Raw genomic sequence first — 8355 nt, 5'->3', positions numbered from 1 at the left:
TTAAAACTTTGATGGTGAATAATTTTACCGCAGTTCACTCTCCTGGAGCAAACTGCAAAAGAGATTGTTCTGAAGGTTTAGATAATCTTAGGAGTTTGCTTACAGGAGGGCGAATTACTGATGTTTTAGCCACAGAAACAAATGAAGAAGTAGTCATTCCAAAAGATGTTTTACTACAAAAAACTAATAAAATAGGTAGCTGCATTACGACTTATATGTGCGGTGTTTTAATTAAAATTGTTCAAAAAAACCGAGCAATAAAAAAATGTGAGAAGTGTATGACCAATTTAAAAATTCGGCATCTTTTACCAAATCATTATAATGATGAACTAATAACTGCCAAGCAATTTGAAAAGGGCAATTTAATAAGGCCAGGAGACTTAGTAATTTTTTTGATCAGATCATCTTTTGATTATTTAAGTTTCTTAACTCCGCAATTGGCGACATCAAAAAATATTGGAAACATTTTAAAAGACATTTTAAGCACGAACTTACTATTTCGCAGTATTAATTGTCCTGATCATAACTTGGGACAAGAATTGTTGAATGTAATTGTAAGGTGTTTCCTATTTTGGTGGTGCCGAAGCGTCAATAAAATTCTAAAGGGATAGGACTTTAAATTTGCTTCATATTTACAAACATGCACAAACAAAAATTTAATTGACAGTCTAAAAGTACAAGCTTATGAAAAATGGAAAAAGAGACATAAAAAGCATACTTAACCTTTCTTTCACTTGTGTTATATTCTTATAAAATTATATGTAGGGTGTATATACATAACAAACTTATACATAACAAACAAGAAGTGAATCTGCATGAAATAATGATATTGTTTGGGCAACATACATTTACCCATAAAGTGTAAGACAACACAACCGCCTGTGTTGTCTTACACTTTATGGGTCCATAGGTATCTCAAAAAAATAAGGCTCTAAACATTCTTTATATTCTAACAAAAATGTTTTTTTTTTATATAACCACATCATAAGGTCTGAGGCAGTTGCAGTGCCCCTTGCTGTATATTTTCATGCAGATTGTCACCCCCTGAAGTAATAATTAAAATATGTAAACTTAAGTGAAAATATGCATTTCCCTAAGTCATAGAATAATAATTATATTGTATTCAAATATGATGGAATTATATCAAAAACTGACAAATAATTTAAACTTTTAAATTACACAAAATTTTAAAAAATTGTCCTAATTTCAAGAATATAGATCATAATTTACATTGGCTTTACTTCCTTTAAAACCTTATTTATTTACTTAATAAGTAAGGAAATATAATGTGCCTAAAGAAATAATTATTCTATGACATTTAATTAGATTCTCATTTCATCTTCTAACTCTTGAATCCTTATTAGATGCAGTTACATGAGTTTTATATGTTTGTCCGAAGTATACAAAACTGTACAGGTTTTTTAAAAATATATTGATCCTCTCTTTAACTTCTCCCCGTAGTTTAATATAAAAATGTAATAGTTTGAAATACCTTTTTAAAAAAAAAAACTTTCTTCATACGTCAGTGTGTTTCTGAAAGTCTGAGGGTGGTCCTACTTTCTCATTTTAAATTGGTAGCCTCTTTTTTAATTAAATATTTGCCTTTTCCTGGAAATTTGAATTTTTTTTTTAAATAAAAAATTTTCAAATATATCTAATTGACTTTAAAAAATTGGCGTAAGAATGTTATATTTTCTTTTTGTTTAAGAAATATAAAATAACATTCATATTAATTATTTCCTTAAATAACATATTAGTTTGTAAATAAAGCATATTAATAAGTTACTAATGTAATATGTATATTAATCTTCTAATCACATACTTTTACGTAGTTTTTTCAAAAATGCAATAAAAGAATGCAGTACTAATTAAAAAAAAAAAGAAAATAACACCACATCTAGGCTTTTTAAAAAACAGTGTGGGCAAAAGAATAGTTCTTCGAAAAACATTTAAAAGCATTACGTTTTTTTATTAAAAACTCTGTTCTATGGAGTGAAAAGTTAACAAGAGAAGGGGAGTCAATATATAAAAAATCTGTATATATCTATGATTTATACCAGGATCTATACAAATAATACTAACCTCATTGTCATATCACTATAAATAATTCTTATGTTCTTGAGTAACTATAAATAAGGTGTATTGAAAGCTTCAAAGTTTATAGAGCATATTAGATATACTAAAAAAGTTTAAATAAAAAGTTTAAAACTTTTAGGATATAATAAGTATATGTTTATTTATCCTTCGTTAGCTTTAATAATAGTAGTGACTATATGAATGAATATGAATATAATGTATATATTATTTTATTTGCAATACCTAAATAAATTTATGATAACTTTGATCCAGAATTGTATTAAATATGTCACAAAAATATATTAGTATTTATTAAAAAAATATATTTTTATTTTAAAAAGCAGGACTGATCTATAGGCAGGTACTCATACTATAATAATAGCAGATTTTACTCTCAAAGATAATGAGTGCTAATGAGTCTTAAATCTCGTATTTTTTTTTAAATATAGCCTAATCTTTTGTTTTAAAATATATTTTTTTTAGAATTCAAGATTATTCCTAATTTAACTAAATAATAGAATTTTGATCCTGGAATCTTTACTATAATTATTTAAAAATATTGATTGGGGCATATTTTTAAAAAGGAAATTTACGACCATAAGCAATTCATATGTTTAAGGGTAGTATCTGTTTATAATATATACAGTGACTTTATACAAGATAGTGGCGACAATGGGGCGAAAATGCGATCGGCCACCATATTGCAGCAAATTTGAAATTGGATATTTTAATACAAGGGACAAAAGATCTTATAGGAATCTATTGTTTTTATTTAAAAATTAGGTTTTTAAAGTATTGTAACTTGATTCCCATAAGATTTTCTCGTCCCTTGTATTAAAATTTAAATTTCCAACTTTAAATTTGCTGCAATATGGCGGCCGGTCGCATTTTCGTTCCATTGTCGCCACTGTCTTGTATAAACTCACTGTAATAATAAACAAGCATTTTTAATGATCTCGTGGTGAAAGCGCCGAAATTTTAACGAAAAGTTGAAACATAACAACCGCTAGATGGCGACACTGGGCTCGACAATGTGGGGACTTGTATCGCCCTCTCACTCACTCCGAGAGTGGAGGGGAGGCTGTCAATTGTCAGGATGTATTCGATCCTTTATGGCGGATTAGGTTGCACCTGAGTCGTGACAGAGACTGGTTGTAAAAGTCGTTGACTTCCACGTGTCTAAGCTATGTAGCTGTTTTCTTGTACGATTGGTACAATAAAGTATTGTTACCCGTTAACGAGTGTATTATTTTGGTGTTTAAGAGTATAGGATCTCTCGTCTGGTGACTACAAAACCTACAGTGGTGACCCCGACGTTCATATAGTAACGGTTGTGCGTGTGCTGTAAGTTAGCAGTGAACTAGTACGCTATTTGGTAATTTTACCCTGGAACGGTGATGTGATCGCTCAGTAGTGTTGTTAATGAATTTTATTGAAAAATTGTGCCGTCTTCAGTATCCTTACCGCCAATTTTACCCATCTGCCATCGTGTGCGTCCGGCTTTGTGATTGTTCGTATCGCTAGGCAGATTCTGGCACGCAGTTGCTGCCGGTTGAAATTGTGCTGTCAGCCGGCTTTTTCAGTTCGACTGTTGGCCGCACTTGTTGGTAGTGTTCGTACGGTTGCTGTTTGCCGGTTGCCGGATGTTTGGCTGGTTGCTGTACTTTGGGGCGCGACGTTTCGCCACTTGACTCTTGCATCTCGCCGTCTGACAGCAGGATCAGCTGATTTCAAACTTCAAACTTGTGATTGAGGGATCAGCTGATTTGATACTTCAGTGCAGTGCGTAAAGGTACAAAAGTTTAAATTTCTTAAGTTTTTTATTATGGATGTGTGATAATCATCCCTTTTGATTAATTATCGTCACTGTTTTTACTGTATTAAATATTGTGTTGGAAACTATTTTTAATTTAAAATTAGATCATACTTTTTTATTTTTTTTTTATTCATTTATTTCACATATATTATTCATTTTGTTGCCATAATGTCGGCTGAAGAGCTACAAGTGCAATTAGATCAAACTAATGCTCAACTACGTAATGTCAGGGACGCCCTGGCTAATGTTATTGCCGGTAATGGCCGTAATGAAGGCCGCATCGACGCTGTTTCGCCTAAAATTCCCAAAATTATAACTTCTGACATTCAGTGCTGGCTTTTTCAGGTCGATGCCGCTTTCCGCCGTTCCAATATAACTGTAGATTCTACAAAATTCGATTATTTAGTTATGGCTATTGACGATGCGGAAGCCTTCAAATGTATCAGCTCAATTATTAAATCGAGTCCGCTTCCGGGTGATGCGTTTGAACAAGCAAAAGCCAAGCTTGTTTCACGTTTTTCCTTATCTAAGGAGGACAGCTTAAAAAAGTTATTAAAGGGTCGTGTCGATGTGAATTGCAAACCTTCTATAGTATTGAATCAACTTCGTGATTTGAATAAAAGTAACCTCTCGGATCAAGTTCTTAAAACAATCTTTCTCGATTGTCTTTCGCAACAACAGCGCGACATTCTAACGATTGTATCAGACAAGGACCTTGAAACTTTAGCCACTATCGCCGACAAGATTTCGTGTCAACCTGGTTCGAACGCTGAATTTCCCCAAGCTTTCGGGGTGTTTAAAAAACCCGTGCCATCATTGCCGGTAGACCGCTCTGAATTTCAAAAGCTCGAGGCAAAATTTGACACCATGATGGAATCATTTAAGCAAATGCAAACGGAATTTAAACGCTTATGCAGTCGCGGTCGGTCACGGTCTGGGTCCAATCAGGGTCGCAGGGGTAATTCTGCGAAATCCGAGTTATGTTATGCGCATCAGAAATACCCGAATAACGCTCTTTCGTGCAAAGAGTGGTGTAAAATGTTCGCGGAATTTTCGGCTAAGCCAAAAAACTAAATTCTACACCTTCCTGTTTGGAGGCGGCAGGTAAAGGTGTGATTGGACCTTCTTGACGTCTTCATATCCGTGACAGAACCACAGGTCAAATTTATCTTGTCGATACCGGTGCGGACATTTCGCTAGTGCCAGTCGATCCTAGGTTTCGCGACAGACCGGCTCGGCTAAAACTTTATGCCGCTAATAATAGCTTCATAAATATTTATGGTGAGGCGCTTCGTACTCTGAATTTGGGGCTGCGGCGCGACATATCCTGGAACTTTTGTATCGCGGAGGTTTTTCTTTCAGAAAAAATTCTTTCAGAATTCCCAGAAATTACAGGCAGCTCCTGCAATATTCCTCCAAAAATTCCTAGGGTTTTCCATCATATAGTTACCTCAGGACCTCCCTTGTCAGCTCGGGCTCGTCGGCTACCGCCTGATAAGCTTAAGTATGCAAAAATGGAGTTCCAGCATTGGATAAACACTGGTAGGTGTAGACCCTCTTCTAATTCATATGGTCAAAAAGGGTGACACCGAGTGGCGGGTGTGTGGTGACTATAGACCGTTGAATGCGGTCACCAAACCGGATAAATATCCCATTCCCCATTTATATGACTGCTCCAGTGAATTACATGGTAAAAAAATCTTCAGCAAGCTTGATCTTATTCGTGCTTATCAGCAGATTCCAGTTCATCCTGAGGACATCGAAAAGACTGCTGTAATAACTCCCTTCGGTTTGTTCGAATTCATGTTCATGACTTTCGGCTTGCGTAATGCTAGCCAGACCTTTCAGAAATATCTCAGAAATATCTCAACCAAGCCTTGAACAATCTTGATTTTACCTTTGCTTATCAGGACGATATTTTGGTATTCTCCAAAACCATTGAAGACCATCACACTCATTTACGAGTAGTCTTCGAAAGACTTAGAGAATTTGGTCTTCGCTTAAATCCCGCCAAATGTGTTCTTGCCGTTAATGAAATTGATTTTCTGGGTTATCGCATTAACCATCGTGGTATATCTCCTATTCCTACTAAGGTTGAAGCCATTTTAAGTTTCCCCAAGCCTTCTACGGTCTCTCAGCTTCGCCGCTTCTTAGGCATGGTAAATTTTTATCATCGCAATATTCCTACCGCGGCCTCCTCTCAAGCTCCTTTAAATGCATATTTCAAGGACTCGCGTAAAAATGATCAAAGTCCTATCATCTGGACGGATCAGTCTGAACGAGCTTTTGAAAAAGTTAAACAGGAGCTAGCTAGTGCAGTCTTACTAGTCCATCCCCGCGATGGTGCGGAACTCCGTGTGGTATCCGACGCCTCTGACATTGCGATTGGTGCTTCCCTCGAACAACTGTCTGAACCGATTGATGGAACGAAGCAGTCTTGGGAGCCTTTAGCATTCTTTTCTCAGAAATTGTCCCCTCGGCAGACTCGATACAGTCCTTACGATAGGGAATTGCTAGCCATTAACGAGGCAATTAAATACTTTGAGCATTATCTTGAAGGTCAGGAGTTCAAGGTTGTGACCGACCATAAGCCCTTGATCTACGCTTTTCTTCAGCGTCCAGACAAAGCTTCTCCCCGGCAATCTCGCCAACTTTCATACATTTCCCAATTTACTACGTGCATTGAATACATTAAAGGTTCAGATAATGTGGTGGCTGACTGTTTGTCACGTATTGAGTCTCTTTCTCTACCCATAGACATCTCTCTAAAACAAATTTCTGATTTGCAGAGCAAAGATGAAGAACTGGCAGAGCTTATTAAGACCCCCCATAAAGACTTCTGTTTTAAAACCTTCGACTTTGGTCCTGACAAGACATCTTTATATTGTGATATCTCTGGCGACTCCATTCGCCCCTTTATCCCTTTGCCATTACGGCGCGTGATCTTTGATCGTATACATAACGCTGCCCATTGTGGAACCAAATCAACTGACAGGCAAATTCGCATGAAGTACATTTGGCCCGGTTTGCACCGTGATGTTGCACTATGGTGCAAAACCTGCTTAGATTGCCAGCATGCCAAGGTTTCTAGGCATGTCAAATTTATTCCTGAACATTTTGTAACCCCTGATGGTCGTTTCGACCACGTACATATCGATCTGGTGGGCCCTCTGCCTCCAAGCAACGGCTTCCATTATATTTTGACAATGATTGATCGGTTCTCCCGTGGGGTAGAGGCCATTCCAATCCCGGATAAATCTGCCCAAACTGTTTCGCGGGCCTTTTATGATACATGGGTCTCTCGTTATGGGTCTCCCAAAGTTATTACCTCTGACCAGGGTCTTGAGTTTGAAGCCACCTTATTTAAAGCCTTACTTAGCCTTATTGGCACTCAACACATCCATACGACTGCTTACCACCCCGCGGCAAACGGAATGATCGAGCGTTGGCATCGTTGCCTTAAAGCCGCTTTGAAGTGTCACAATGACAAGAATTGGACGCGGACCTTATCCACGGTTCTTTTAGGGTTGCACTCTCATGTTCGTGCTGACACCGAGGCATCGCCTGCCGAATTCTTGTTTGGCACAACACTTCGTATGCCTGGCGAATTCTTTCTTGAAGGGGATTTTACTCCTGATCCTCGCACATTCATTGAGGAGTTCCGTGAGTTTATGCGACTTGTCAGGCCTGTTCCAGTCACACATAACCACAAGAGGCGCGCGTTTGTTTTTAAAAATTTATATGAATGCTCCCATATTTTCTTACGCAATGTTGTTGCGAAGACACTCGAACGAACTTATTCCGGACCTTACAAGGTTGTTAAAAGACCGTCCGATAGGGTGTTTGATATCGATATCAACGGGAAAACGAAAAGCGTCTCGGTTGAGCTACTTAAGCCGGCATATCTCATGTCTGAAGACTTGTTAGCTGATACACTTGATAGCGACCCTCCTTTAACCACCCCTTCGAGTCTAGCTGGAACCCAGGACTTGAATGGTGCTGGCAATTCGCCAGTCACCTCATCCAGTTTGGCTGGAACCCACGACTTGGACGGCCCTGGCGATTTGCCAGTACCAATGGTTAAAAAGGTTTTAAAAACTTATGCTCGTAAAAAGCAAGTGAGATTTTCAAATACATAATTTTAATTATAATTTTAATTTTTGCATATTATAGTGTTTGTAACTTTGTGTTATTCTAATGTTGCTAATGCCTAATTTTATTAATCTTTGCATATTATATAATGTTTGTGACTTTGTTGAATTGTAACGTTCACACTAGGAGGGGAGTGTGTGGGGACTTGTATCGCCCTCTCACTCACTCCGAGAGTGGAGGGGAGGCTGTCAATTGTCAGGATGTATTCGATCCATTATGGCGGATTAGGTTGCACCTGAGTCGTGACAGAGACTGGTTGTAAAAGTCGTTGACTTCCACGTGTCTAAGCTATGTAGCTGTTTTCTTGTACG

The sequence above is a fragment of the Anthonomus grandis genome, unplaced genomic scaffold, assembly GCF_022605725.1.
Source record: "Anthonomus grandis grandis unplaced genomic scaffold, icAntGran1.3 ctg00000349.1, whole genome shotgun sequence".
In the NCBI taxonomy this organism is placed as follows: domain Eukaryota; kingdom Metazoa; phylum Arthropoda; class Insecta; order Coleoptera; family Curculionidae; genus Anthonomus; species Anthonomus grandis.
This window is presented reverse-complemented; position numbering follows the sequence as displayed.